Source organism: Oxyura jamaicensis, unplaced genomic scaffold (genome assembly GCF_011077185.1).
Source record: "Oxyura jamaicensis isolate SHBP4307 breed ruddy duck unplaced genomic scaffold, BPBGC_Ojam_1.0 oxyUn_random_OJ84090, whole genome shotgun sequence".
Classification (NCBI taxonomy): domain Eukaryota; kingdom Metazoa; phylum Chordata; class Aves; order Anseriformes; family Anatidae; genus Oxyura; species Oxyura jamaicensis.
Genome location: NW_023311711.1, coordinates 1 through 12,806, shown reverse-complemented (window position 1 = coordinate 12,806; position 12,806 = coordinate 1). Strand labels below are relative to the sequence as shown.

At 43.4% G+C, this 12,806-nt stretch overlaps 2 long non-coding RNA genes across 3 annotated transcripts; one reads left to right on the top strand and one right to left on the bottom strand.

Annotated features, from left to right (window-relative positions):
* Positions 1–3,942: 3,942 nt before the first annotated feature.
* LOC118160089 lies at positions 3,943–12,456 on the bottom strand. 2 transcript variants are annotated; one of them, XR_004747328.1, is made up of 4 exons: positions 12,226–12,456; positions 6,989–7,089; positions 6,300–6,402; positions 3,943–4,172 (listed from the first exon to the last, which is right to left on the bottom strand). It is a non-coding gene; the product is annotated as an uncharacterized LOC118160089 (long non-coding RNA). The 2 variants fall into 2 exon arrangements; XR_004747327.1 differs by lacking the exon at positions 12,226–12,456 and having other exon boundaries at positions 6,989–7,482.
* LOC118160090 lies at positions 9,490–10,377 on the top strand. Its single transcript, XR_004747329.1, has 3 exons — positions 9,490–9,743; positions 10,003–10,004; positions 10,268–10,377. It is a non-coding gene; the product is annotated as an uncharacterized LOC118160090 (long non-coding RNA).
* Positions 12,457–12,806: the final 350 nt, after the last annotated feature.

Here is a 12,806-nt window from a genome sequence, read left to right as displayed (position 1 = left end):
GCATGGGGCTTTGTTCACTCAGGTCCTGAAAACCTCCATGCATGGAGACTGCACAGCTGCTTTGGGCAACCTGTTGTGCTGTTGGACTGTCCTCATACAAAAAAGGTTTTCCTTAGATCTGTTTCTGCTGGCTCATGTTTAGTGTACTGCCCACTGGCACCCCCAGACCTTCACCTTCATCAAGAATTAGCAGAGTGGGTTAATATCGGGTCTTTCAGAGATTACTTCTCTCTGAGCACTCCGTACTGAGTCAGGATGTCTGTTTGTCATATGCCATGGTGAGTCATTGCCATGATACCCCAACAAGCTACAGCTGCACGTGACTCTGAGCTGTCTGTAGTCATGGAGCCTAGTGCTGAGCTTTGTGGAGGAAATACAAAATGTGCTGAGCTGGGGCAATTCTGAGACTTGAGAAACCAAACTTGCACAGCATCTAGGGTTAGTTCGGGAGCGCAGGACAGGATAGGGGCAGTGGGATACTTACGTCTGCCCGCCCCCTGTGCTTCCTAAAATTTGGAATCCACTGTTGTGTGTTGAAAAGCACCAGAGTTTAGTCCAGCACCTGAGTGGTGGCACTTGCACTCTTTTTCCCCCAAGGTGGGATGCAGGCAAGATAGCAAATGGATTAATTTACAGAGAAGAAGTATAATATAACTGATAAGAGAAAGTCTATTCATTGCTGTTGCTGTTCCACTGGGAGTGGAGCGAGGGCTATGTAACGATGCAGTGCAGCAGGGAAGGCCTTCTGGGTAGCACTCAGCTTGCAGCAGGGATTCTAAGACTAATTCATATTGCCCTGGTAAACAAAGCCTAAAATCTGCTTTCCTACCCAAGAATCTTACTGTAGAGCCATGATGTTCCAGGCAGACAACTGTGGGACAGAAAAGGTGCATGCAACTCACGAGAGCTCATGTCTCTGTCAGGGATACTGGGTAAGTTATTCTGACTTCTTGAGCACAGGTTTTACACTCTGGAAACTGGGAATGATAACTCAGTTTAAAATATTTTAAATATGTTTTAAATAGATTTAAATATGTTTTAAATATCCTCTTTAAAAAGACTTAAAGTCTTGTTCATGTATATAGTAAACTGCTTTACATTTGTTGGTAAATATACAGGACAGAAAGGGAAGCTGAGACGTTAACAGTAGAAATAACATCAAAATAAATCTTCTAGAATAACAACACAGTTCTTTGTTAGAGGCTGTCTCCAGACTTGGTTTCAGTCTGTGATGACGGAATCGCATCACTGTCTTGGCTTTGCTGCCTATCTAGACTTCTGGCCTTGCTTTAACACACAAAATAGTCCTTAAGGGTAATCAGGCACACTGATAGTGTGAGCCTTAAGTTCTAAATACTTGAATATTGCATCCGTCTTCATAACTTGTTGTTTCCTTAAGGTGAAGCCTCAGCTGGAAGAAAAAGAAGGGAAAACCTTTGATGCCTTCACTGCAGTGGAGTTTAAGGCTCAGGTGGTTGCTGGAACAAACTACTTTATCAAGGTAAAGGACACAGGGCAGTGGAATCCCTCCTAGACTGCAAAATGTTGATTCCTGTTCCAACAAAGAACAAGAAAATATCTTTTCCTCAACAATGCTGGAAAAAAATATCCATTTCTCTCATGCCATTCTCTTACTCTGCAATATCTAAATGAATCACATAGTTCCCCTTTTACCTTTTGCTATTGCAAACCCAAGTAGTTGCACTGGCTACCGTGTACCTCAACCAGAATACTGTGCCTGAGTTGTGTTTGTGAACTTCCCAGGTCTGGAAGTTGCAGGGGAGTGACACTACCACTTATGTATTTGCAGCAAGGAGCAAGAGGAAAACCTGAATCTTTTAATGTACTGTTTTGCAACTGTGAATACATCTGTAGATTTAAGGTATACTATGAATTTTATTGACAAAGACTGGAAGGTGGACTTGAACAGAAAAGATTCTGAAAGCAAGAAAAAACAGGAACACTGTAGTCTTTGGAAAGAAACATTCCCTTAGTAATCATGTTTTTCCTCTTGCAGCAGTAGGGTGGAATGTCCAGTAGAGGGTGTATGAGTTTTAAAAAATTTTGCTTATTTTCTGAGTCCTAAGGAGAAGTCCTAGAAAGGAATTTGAACTGTACAAGCATTTCCGCATTAACAACAATAAATATTTCCAAGTTCTGATGGTATATTTCATTGGCATTTCACTGTTTTCTTTACTGCTTTTTCAATACTGGTTGCTATCTTGCTCAGTGAGTCTTTTCCCGTGAGTCTTTTTCAGATTCCAGATGACTAAATCATAGAATCCTTTAGGTTGAAAAAGACCTCTAAGGTCATCTGGTCCAACCTTTAACCTAACACTGGCAATTCCATCATTAAACCATCTCGCTAAGTACTGTATCTACGTTTACATGTATATTTGTTGTAATGAGAAATGCTTTGTTTGAATCTGGTGAGGCAACAAGAGAGGCTTTGGTAAGGCAGGATGGGGGTGTGTTGGAAATTTTGGTATTTTACTTTGGGAGGAGTGCTGCTGCATTCTGAACTGAGAAGAAGCAGCCCCCCTCTATATGACACTGGTGCAGATTCTTGGTCCCACACTGAAGAAAATACATATGCACATTATTATGCTTCTTGTGGCAGGAAGGCTGTGCGAGCATGTAACTAGCACTGTTTAGAGCATGTTCTGCTTCCTAACTATTAAGGGGAACTTAAGGGAACTCAAACTACTTTTTTTGCATATATTCTTTTACTCACACCAGCCCAAAGAGTCCTCCCACACTCCCAACGCAGAACATTGGTGGAATATGTCAGGGTTGTTATGCACTTCTTGTTTTGCTAAAAGAAGGTGGTTCTGGGGATGGTATTTTTAGTCGTTGGTAAACTCTCCATCCTGAATCATTTTATATGGCTCAAAAAAGCTAAACGGTATTGGCGAATATTATTCTGAGAGAGGTCAGCTAGCACTGATAATGCTAGACTTGCTGCATTTTAAGATTTGGAGCATTAGACAGCAAGACAGCATTAGACAGCTCTTGTGGAAACTATTATATTCACCAGGAAAGTACTCCAAAAGTCACAGTAGTCCACATGTTGCTTTCTTGCTTAAAGCAAGTCCTTGAAGGACTTAAAGCATCATATCCAGGCTGTCTTGTAGAAGAATTGGTGGGGAGAGAGGGGGCTCTGCCACGTTTTACTAGGCTCTACATGCCTGTGACAGTTACACGCCTATTCAGTACAGCACCGAATATGAACACAAGCAAGGTGTGACCTTAAACCCATTGAAACATTTAATGTCTCACACCTGAGCCCAAGCTCATTGGCTTGGATTGCATTGGGTGTAATTCAAGAGTACCTACCTGAGCAGCTGCTAACAGAAAAATATGGTTGTTGTGGTTTGGGGTTGCTTTCTTCCTTTGTCCCCTCAGAGCTTAACTAAAAATTTTATCTCATTGCAGGTTTCTGATGCTACAAAAAAGGAATGAGCTGCATGCATCTCCAGTAAAACATGCTCTTTAATCATGATGGTCACTCTCTGCTCCAGGGCCTGGATGCTGGGAGTGAGCTGTTCCTGCTGCAGCAGGAGGTCCCTCTTCCTGCTGCTTTGAGTAGGTCATGCCTTTCCGCACCCAACCCTAACCAGTCAAGCTGCCCTTACAAAGGGGCACACAGTTTGGCTTCTCAATTCCTCCTCTAGACATTTCTCTCACACTTTCTGAAGAGGAGCCAATAGTTTGTATTTAATGCACTTAGAGTAAACCCAAAAAATATGTGGCCTAAAAATACTCTCATTCGGCCCAAGCTTTTTCTTCAGAGCTTGCCTGACAGTACTTGGAAAGAGCTATAAGAAATGTACTCTGTCTTAGATGTGCAGCACCTTAGGTGGCAGAAACAGCTTTGACTAGTATTTCAGAGCTCTCTCAAGCTTTACTCAGGCAGCAGACCTAGACACAATATGCGGAAGATGAACAAAGCTTTCAAAACTTATTTTATTCTCATGCATTTACTGACACAGGTAGAATCCATATGCAATTCGCAGAAGTGAGGAAACATTCCCCACCATCTCTCAGAAGTAGGTCAGAGGATCATCTCTGGTTTTGCCAGTTTGAAAACTGACAAGGCTGGGACCTTGGTTCTCATGAGGAAGGGCTTGGAACACCCTCAAGTGGACGTAGCCAGTGTCAGAAACTTGGACCTAGAAACCAGAACAGTGGGAGAATGAGTGCTCTCATATTCCTGGAAGGACATCTTCTCTCAGAAGCTTAATTCTAGGCATAGCTGCACTGCATTGACTCTTAGCCCAAGTCTGGATGGTAACTGGTGGCGGAAAGCACATGGAGAACTCTACGTCTCTATGTATCACCGATTGTAATAAAACAAGTTATAAAAATCATCAGACAGATGTTAATGGAAAACAAGGACTACTTGGGTGTAGAAGCACCAGAAGAAACAAAAGGAGAAATGTGTTGATGGCATCTTATTTAGCTCATCAAGATCTTTCTTACTGCAAACACACTGGTGCCTGGACAGATAGCATGACGTGTCTTCGTGCTTGCAGGGATGAGCATGAGCGGCTGAAATAATTTTTAAAATAAACTTGCCTTCCCCTCCAGAAAGCCCTCACAAAGATTTCCTACAAAGTTGGGCAGAATTTCCTACATACAGAGCCAAATACAACAGGTGCTTAACTCTTATTGTGTGAGGTCTACAGTATTAAAGGAAAGTTTAATGCCTTAGGCTCTTAAAAGGTCTTTACATGCTTTCTGGTGACTGCAGTGCTGCACTATGTTTGTCTTTCTCTGGATTACATCTCAGCTGTAGATTTGTTGGTAAACTATTAGTGATGTGGAAAATTCCCAAGTATAAAAGAATGACTCTTGCAACAGAGCTCATTCCAGTTAACGCTAAATTGAAGAACTGTTTCCTGGCACTTGCAAAATTGAGAAAGACATCATCAGTCACCAGTGCTATAGATGTGTTTACTAAGTTTGATTACATATCAGTCTTAATTTCTGAGTAGCTTGGTCAGGCTACTCAGTAGCAGGTAGGCTACTCAGTACTTGGTAGGCTTAACATGGACAGCAGACATGTACTTAACACATGTGATTGCTGAGGTCAGGAATAAGCACTACGGGAAGAAATGCAACTGGGCGTGACTTCTGGCTCTACCACAGCCTTCCTATGAGTTGTTACTCTTCATCACTCACTCCCTCGTCCACAAAATAAAGTCACATCTCACAGTAGCAGGGGATTGATAAACATCATTTGTTTAAGTAAGACTCAGACTGGCCATATAATAGGTAGCCTGTCAGTACCATTCCCTTGTACCCATACAATGTAGAAATACCTGTTAAGAGTTATTTTAAGGAAGGACTCAGGAAAGAAGGTTTAACAGTATCTATCCTTCCTGGGATCAACTAAATACGGGCACAAGAGAGCAAACGTTCACTTTGTCTCTGCAGAATCGCTGTTCCCCAAACCCTATCTGCTAGTTCTCTTCCATAAAAACAAACTGATTCTTGTCAAGAGCTCACATCCTACCCAGGCTTATATCCACACATATGTGAGGTTACATTAGAGCCGTCACATGCAGGGTTTGTGCTACATACAGAAAGCCTGCCTCGAAGAAGTGTTTTCAAGCCTTCAGTTCTGGTTGCAGGATATGCCTTGCAACTTCTTACACGTTACTTCTCAGAAAAGTGCTGAAATCCGTGGGTAAAGTTATCCAATAGAGGATGAATTGCACTATCTTCTTTTGCAAAGTGGGTTTGTTTGTTTGTTTAAGTAAAGAAAGAACAGGCAGGCTGTACCTCTGCAGCAGATGACACAGAACCAAAGGGTCAACACATAGGCTTGCATGCAAAACTAGTCAGAAGAATCTGGGATACTCGCATTAAATTAAAAAACTGACTAACTGCCCAACAGATGCTCAGGCTGGCCTCAAATTAATTATAATAAACACTACTGGAGGACACAAGAGGGAATATGAAATCTGCTGCTTTGCCTTGGAAGGCAACAGGAGAGCACAGTTACGGCTAGTTTAGAGCATTTGAGCTGATAAGGCCATCCACTGTCTTCAGGTGAGATGATCTTACAAAAGTTATCATTCACATCTGAACAAGCACAGTGAATGTTGTTTAAGTTTTTATACTTCTATTCTAGAGCAGCGACAGAGGAATTTTATAAGCAGCTAGAGATACTGGTGATTCTTGTTAGTCACATCAGGTTTTCTACATGTGCTTCCCTTTCTTGCTATGAGCCACTATGCAAGTCATCTGTATTGTTTGACTACAAAGTAATCCCCCTTATAAAACATACAAACCTTAATGAAGTAGTTTGTTCCAGCAACCACCTGAGTCCTATATTCTATGGCTTGAAAGATATCATATTTTTTCTTTTTCCCTTCTTTCAAATTCTGGCTTCACCTGTAAAAAGAAAAGGAAAAAATAGTTGGCAGGTTCATATTTAGGCTTTTCCTTCCCATCTACCACTCCAATTCTCAGATTTCTAAACACATACCTGTAATCAAATAAACCCAGAACCATCAAAATAATTCAACTTACAACCAAATCTCCAGCCTTCTTTCCTATTCCAAGTGTTGCCCCCAGCATTCTTTAAAATCACATTAGAGTTAGGCTTCCTAAACTTTTTTTTTTTTTTTTTTTTTTTTTTCCTAAAAGCTGCTTATTGGTACTTATCAGGTACAATCTTCTCCTTTCAAATATACCAACCACAGTGCTGGCACAGTAGAGTTGGTCTTTTAATTGTATGCAAAGATTAAGTGAAGGTAGCCGGTACTGTGCCTGCCTATGGACAAGGATGAAACACAGAAGTGATCTGTTTTTGTCTTATTTGCACAGTGCCTGCACAGAACGCTGAGAAAAATACTTACTGGCAAGGGCATTTTCAGCTTCTTCAGTTTGAACACTCAATATCACCACCTGGTCTCCCAGACTTGGCACAAGATTCACCCTTCACACAGACTTTATCTTTAGATAGGTTGCAACTCACCTGGTCAACAATATGCTGGGTTTCTGCAGTAGCAGGCTTAGTTTCAGATAAGCCCCCAGGCATCATAGTGGTAGGTAACTTCTCCGAAATGATGGCTGGTTCTGAGGAGGGAAGTCCAGAGCAGTCTGAGAAGAGTCACCAGGCACCTCGTATATATATACCTGTGTGTACCATGGCATCATATGACTTTTAACATATAGAACCAACCACTACTGCAATTTTAATCAGCGTATAACCTGGCTGGCAACTTTGAAGGCTTCAGGAGAAGTGTTTAATGCACAGAGGACTAATCAAGGGGTTTTCCTGTGAATAGGCCTGTTGTCAGTAAGATTATATTTTGAGGAAACATAGTACATCTTTATATTCCTAAGAATGTTCTTTGCATACATTGTAACATGCCACGTAAGAGTAAAAAAAAATGCCTATGGTAAACAAAGCTGGAATCACACAGTAAGACCTTCAGTTTAACCATTAACAAATGAGGGGAGACCTCATCGCGGCCTACAGCTTCCTCACGAGGGGGAGCAGAGGGGCAGGCGCTGATCTGTTCTCTTTAGTGACCAGCAATAGGACCTGAGGGAATGGTGTCGAGCTGTGACGGGGAGGTTCAGGCTGGGTATCAGGAAGAGGTTCTTCACTGGGATGGTTGTCACGCACTGGAATAGGCTCCCCAGGGCACCAAGCCTGTCAGAGTTTAAGAAGCATTTGGACCGTGCTCTTAGCCATTAGGTCTGAATTTTGGGGTAGACCTGTGTGGTGCCAGGAGCTGGACTCGCTGATCCTTGTGGGTCCCTTCCAGCCCAGGATATTCTGATTCTGTGATTCTATGAATTGCCCTTTGCTTGCCAAATTGGGATGTTGACCACCCGCCGGTGATATGGGATATGGCCCTGTTTTGTGATGTAGCATCCATGGCTAATCTTGGAATTGGTATGTTATTACAAGTATGTAGTGCCAGCCTGCAGGTCCCTGTAGTAGGTTTGTACACAGCTACTTTGTAAGTATGACAAAAAAAAGTTACATTTAGCAGTGATAGCTTGATACAGTGTTTTCAGCAATTCTGCATGGCTTTTTGTAAACAGTAACAGAAAATAGGTGCCCTATAAGTCTTTGTAATATTTTTAAATCATCCATAAGTCCAGGTTTAATTGCATTGATTGCAGATCGTGACTTAATCCGTTCTTCAGGAATTTCAATTGGTTGGTCTCTGATTAAGTATCCAAGGAATTTTACTTCATGAGTCTGCGATGGTGTCACTTGATCAAGATTGACAAAAATGCCTAACCTTTGTAGTGTTGAGCACACAATGTGGCTAACTGAGTTAAGGTAACAACCGCTTGGTTGGCAGATAAGGAAGTCATCCATCTAAGTCCAAACATTAAAGCGATTGCTGATTTTGGCTGCGACAGCAGTTGAGAGCAGATGGAGGAGAAAAGGGATGATACTGACCACCATTGCAGCTTTCCTAAAGTAGTAGACCAATTGTCCGTCAGATACAGCAAGCAGGCTAGCACTAGCAGGGTTAAAAGGAATACGATAAAAAGCCTGAGACATGTTCAGAGAAATCTGGGGCATGTCCAGGGGCAGTATCCTGTGAAGGGCTGCGAGGTTTGGTGACCAGTATTTTGGAAATGACACACATCCTGGCCCCCTCGAGAACTGAGAGAAATCCACCACGAGTTGAGCCTCTTCAGTATTTCTAGGATTTTTGTCAACAAGAAAAATATGACAAGTAATCTGATGAGGCCAAGAAGTCCTTGTGAAAAGAGTGCTGACATTGTCTTGATTCTCCCAACCAGTGTTACTGGTAGCAATGAGCTGAGTGTAGGAGACATGCTTTTCTTACCAGTGCTTGCTCTTCCACCCTTCGGTGGACATGAACACGGGGCTTTGTTCCACGTCCGTGAAGAGAGCCGTAGGCAGTTTTTATTAGTTTCTCGTGCTCCTGCTCCAGGCCCTCAGCCAGCGTTCTGCTGTTGCAAAGAATGTTTGGGTCAATAGGTGTGTCTTGCAGTTCTACCACAATCTTTTTTTAGGTATAGGAATTGGTCTCTGGTCAGTGCTGGATTGGTGGGGGGAAGTGTCCAGTTGTCCAAGGACGGGGTCCACGGTTTTGGCAGCTGAATAACAGCAAGTGAACTTTGGACTATTCCTGGACAAATATCTTTTCCCCATTGTTCTGGGTTCCAATTTGGGATATATGTTTCCACAGGTATGGAAACTTTTATGGAACAGTCTTGCCACTTTTTCCCTGGCCCCCTTAACCAATTCCAAGTTTTTCTGATTAATGATTCTGCTCCCTTTGCTTGGTACCCTGGCATGGGTTTGTGTGGTCTGTGTCCTGTTTGGATCTGTTCGGAAACAAGGTCTTGCTGTTCCCATGAGTAAGCTGTACTGCAAAAAGGGACTTGGTGCTTTGACTCCTGTCTGTACAAGATCCCAGCTTTAAGCATTTTTATGGACAGAGATCCCAGCATTTATGTACAAGATCCCAGCATTTTATGGACATCGAGTTTACACAGGGATTCATGGGAGATTTCAAAACCTGGATACTTATTTATCTTTACCCCGGCTTGCACTGGAAAATAGGAAATACTCTTGGGCCAAAATTCAGCTGGGGATAAATATTTCCAGTTTCTCAAAGGAAATTCCTGTTGTGCCTCCAGAGAAATATTAGTTTCTGTAAAGACAGGTATTTTCCAGTTAGGATTAAAGTTGCACCCAGATATTTTGTATAATCCTGTTAACAAGCCGAGTTGATGAATCCCATTAGTATTGTCTCCCAGCTGGGGAGGATCATGAGGTAGATGGTTCAGAATGCAGGACTGGGGAGCCCACGTGTGAACTCTGTCTATCTCTTGATTTGGACCAGGGCCTTCCATATTCAGCCACAGTTTTGACTTCTTGTCGTCTAGGGGCCAAACACTGTCACCTAGATCAAAAAGGGCTTCTAGCTGGTCCAGATGCCCCTGAGCAGTGCAGTGATACTCCAATTGGTCTAGTGATTGCTTCAGTGGTTGGGGCATCTTTTCCCCTATATTTTTCAGGGCTAGACAGACAAGCCTGGCAATATATTTCACAATAGAAGATTCTCCCCAAATGAGGTGATTAATACACCACCACAATAATCATTTTGCTCTATCAATTGTTGTCATTTGAATTTCACTATACACTGTCAAATGAACTGCCACCTGATGAGGAATAGGATAACCTGGATTCCATTTTTTTGTATCTTTAAAACTTGTTCTTCAAAAAATTCATCTAATTCCAAATCTTCAGCTTCTTCCTTAGAAATCAATACGTCTGTGCCAGCAAGTGCTAAGTCCTGTGACCTGGCAGAAGCCTTTTGTAAGGTGATGGTGGTTAGGTAAATATCTTGTATCAAATCTTAATCAGAACTGGAGGAGGAGAAATATGGTGAAAACAGTGGCAAAAAGCCATGTAAAGCACTAATAATATTAATAGTAAATGTAAAGAGCACATTAAAATCTTATGTGTATAAAGGCTCCCTGCCAGTAAGAAAGGTAGATGACAGTCTCCAGCCATCCATACCCTAAGACAGTTGGTTAGGGCTGAAACTAGAACCCTCTTGCCTCTTCCTCCACATGCAGGTGACCCGTCCATACACTCAGGAAATGCATCAAAGCCTCACCCAGCATTTCTCAGACAATCAAGATAGATTTCATACGCAGTAACATTTATGTTTTTCTTGAAACTCCAGTGCCAATTTCCTGCTTATTGACCTCCTCACAGATAACAAATGATGCAACAGACTGCAAACACGTGCTTCATATTTAACTTCAAGACACGTTCTTGGCACTAAGAACTTGAGAAACTATGGCTGACAGGGTTCTAAATTCAGTAGCATATAGATCAAGATAAGAGCATGTTTCAGATCAGGATGTTGCATAATTCCCCAAGCTTGAGCAGCAGTGTTATGTAAGTGGATGAAATCGTTATGAGGAAAACCAGCTGTCCTGGCACGTCTTCCTGAACAAAGTGAAAAACGTTTGCAGTTCTTGGGAATAAAGGGAGTGGCGGGTGTTAAAACTGTAAGTTTTCTATTTTCTCTCAATTCACCACACCAGATGAGGAGATCCTTACAGCCCCGTTCATGGAGCAAATGACAATTCAAGCCAATGAGCTCAGCCTCTTTCATCTGTACAAGACATTGCTGATTCACTCAAACACTGATCAGCTTCCACCACATTCCTACCACGTGTCTTATTCACACAGCAAGACAGATGAGCTAGCTAACTGGGAGAGCCAGCTCACCATACTGAGGCCAGAAAACACAGAGTACATCCAGCAACAGCACAGCTGTGGTGGTTTTACTCAGGTAGCAGCCGAGCTCCACCACAACCGCTCTCTCACTACCCCTAAGGATAGGGAGATCGCTCAACAATTATTGTGACAGGCAAAACAGAGTCAGAGTAGGGAGACAGTAAAATTTATTGCCTACAATTAACAAGCTTGAGAAGTGAGAAATGATGGAAAGAAACCAAAAACACTTTCCCCTCATCTAACCTCTTACACCTCCTCCCACCGAGCAATGCAGGGGAACAGGAGAATGGGGATTGCAGTCAGTCCCTAACACTTCATCCCAGATCCCTATAACAGCTCCCTCCAGATCACCACCTTCGTCCCCATAGCACCACCCCCCAGACCCCCTGCTCCTGCGTGGGCTCCTCTCCATGGGCTGCAGCTCCAGCCCGGGGCCTGCTCCTGCAGGGGCTCTCCATGGGCCGCAGCCTCCTCCAGGCCACATCCACCTGCTCCACCGGGGGCTCCTCCACGGGCTGCAGTGAGGAGATCTGCTCCGTGTGGGACCCATGGGCTGCAGGGGGACAGCCTGCTCCACCAGGGGCCTCTCCACAGGCTGCAGGGGAACTGCTGCTGCCTGCCTGGAGCACCTCCTGCCCTCCTGCTGCACTGGCCTCAGGGGCTGCAGGGCTGTTCTTTACTCCTCGCTTTCTCCTAGCTGCTGTTCCCCAGCAGGCTTTTTTTCTGTTTGTTTGTTCTTCCTTTCTCAAATATGCTCTCACAGGGGTGCAAACAACATCGCTTATTGGCTTAGCTCTGGCCAGAGGTGGGCTCCTTATCTAACATGGGGCAGCTTCTGAATTCTTCTCACAAGAAGCCAACCCTATGGCCCCCACTACCCAAACCTTGCCACATAGACCCACTCCAGCAGCACCATGGCTAAACAAAGCCATTTTATAAATTTCTCCACTCACCAGGATGCAGATCTCACTAAAGCCCTTGGAAAATATTTTGATACGGTTCACAGAGCAACACAACCCCTCTGGAGAACTCTTGCTTCTGATTAGTAAGAAATGCACCGAGTACAAAGACCAGAAGAGTTAGGATACAATCTCAGGAAGACTGTAGGAGTGCAACTAAAGACATTGATGTTGTGTGGAAGTCATTCATTGGACTCCACATTTCTGGCTTTGATGGGTTTTGACTTCAAAGCACAAGAACTTTTTTTCCCCCAGAATGCAGAGTTGTGCAGAACTGTTCGGCTGACGCGGAAGTTTACACAAGAATATTAGCCTGTTTTCTTTCAACAGACATATTAACGGCTGTCTCAAAATGCAGTGATACATCTAACACTGGGATGCAGTGCTCTCTTGTAGGCAAACAGGCTGTGCAGATCATCAAAGAACTGCCAGGACATGATGATTTTCAGCCCTGTCATTGAACTGCAGGTCGTTCAGGTGGGAAGGGACTACACCTCCTGCTCAGTGCAGGGTCAGCTGTCCCGGGCGGCATGGGGCTTTGTTCACTCAGGTCCTGAAAACCTCCATGCATGGAG